The following is a 1854-nucleotide window of genomic DNA, read 5'->3' on the forward strand; positions in this document are numbered from 1 at the left end:
AGTATAATTAATGCAGTTAATAAAAAATGACCCCACACACCCACACATGAATCCTTCTTGTTGCCCATTCAGTGGTAAGATGTTTCAGAAAGTAAAAAAAGTTCAGAAGATATTCAGTTAAATAGATAAACTTGATGAAGCTGAAGTTATAATTTTAATATTAAAAAAATTACTTTCTGTAAGATTTTTTTTCATTATTCACACATACACAGAGAGCACCCCTTCATCTCTTCTGAATTTAAAAAGATGAGCATCTTCTGTAGAAGTGAAAGATAAAATTGTGAATGTATAAATATATATATAAACAAAATTGCCTTTAAGTACAAGTAACTCATTTTTATAGGCTCCAGCTCAGAGGTTCCAAAACTGTAGCTCAGTACATTGTTGAAAAAGTAGACAAAAATTTATTGGCCACCTTATAGTCCAGACCTCAACATCATGTGTTCGGAATTACTTGGATTGTGAGAAGCTGAAAAGACAACCAACTTCTAAGACCAAACTTTGGAGGTGTGTCCACTTTATTAGAAACACGATCTTATACTTCGGCTTACTGAGCAGTTTCTGAGATCTACCTACTTCACGTGTCGTTTGTGTCGTATGCTGGATATTGTACAATACACAGTGTTGAGTATAAAAAGATGCAGTGTGCAGTGGGCAGTGACCAGTATACAGTGGGCTGTTTTGAATGAAACGGTTACCGGTTACACGGTAAACCGCGGTAAAATTAATGACTGTTACTGGTACCGTTTGAACTTTAAAGTATCGTGTGAAAAACTCGCTGTACAGAGTCAAACAAAGGCAGAATCATTCTCTCAGATGCAGCTGTGTGTGTGTGTGTGTGTGTGTGTGTGTGTGTGTGTGTGTGTGTAGAGGGGGGGAGGGGGAAGGGGAGAGAGTGAGAGGGAGAGAAGGGAGAACATGTTTGTGTGGTTTAACTTATGCTTATGGTTCGTTAATAATATAAAATGAAGCTTTTAGCGTCAAAAAAAGCTTCAAAAAAAGACAACAATCGGTGAATCAACTGTGAATCGAAACTAAAGCTTTTAACACATATTTCTGTGGAGCAGAGTCTCCAAAATGAGCTCTGAGTTAAGCCACACAAGCTCTGGAACGAGACGCTGCAGAAGTTCAATCTGCACAGCTCCCCTTTCTGAGAAGACAATAACACTGTCTCAGATCACTCAATGTCCCATACATAGTGCAGCACTTCTTAGAAGTAGTAATTTTCCATTAAGACCCACCTCAGAGTTGGTCGAGGTTTAATTCTCTATGCAGGGAAATCCCTAGTTATTGTAATTAATAATAATAATAATAATAATAATAATAATAATAATAATAATATAATTACAACAGTAATAATAATAATAATAATAAGAATAACAGTAATAATAATAAGAAGAAGAATAACAATAATAATAATATATTTGCTATTACAAGTATTGTAAGTAATACAAAAGTAATACTAAAAATGTATTGACCTTATTTTTTAATGTTTATGCAAACAAAAAGTGCATATTGCTGCCAATTCTATTTGTGTTAATATAAAAGTTGGTGAAACGAGTTTCAGTTTGTGTATCAGTATTTATTTATTAATTATTTTACTTTTCAACACATTTGAACAATATCATTGATATCATCAATAATCGTGATAATTTTGGTCATGATAATCGTGATATGAAATTTTAATATCGTTTCATCTCTAGTTTTGAACACAGCCACTATAAATTCTCTAGTCTTATAAAAATCGCGGTAAAGCGGAAACACGTTCTGGTTCCCCATTGGACAAAAGTCATGTGGATTGTGATGCATGTGGTGCTATAAATCCCGCCCGCGTGCATTTGCTAAGTCTTTTCT

The sequence above is a fragment of the Colossoma macropomum genome, unplaced genomic scaffold (genome assembly GCF_904425465.1).
Source record: "Colossoma macropomum unplaced genomic scaffold, Colossoma_macropomum, whole genome shotgun sequence".
Classification (NCBI taxonomy): domain Eukaryota; kingdom Metazoa; phylum Chordata; class Actinopteri; order Characiformes; family Serrasalmidae; genus Colossoma; species Colossoma macropomum.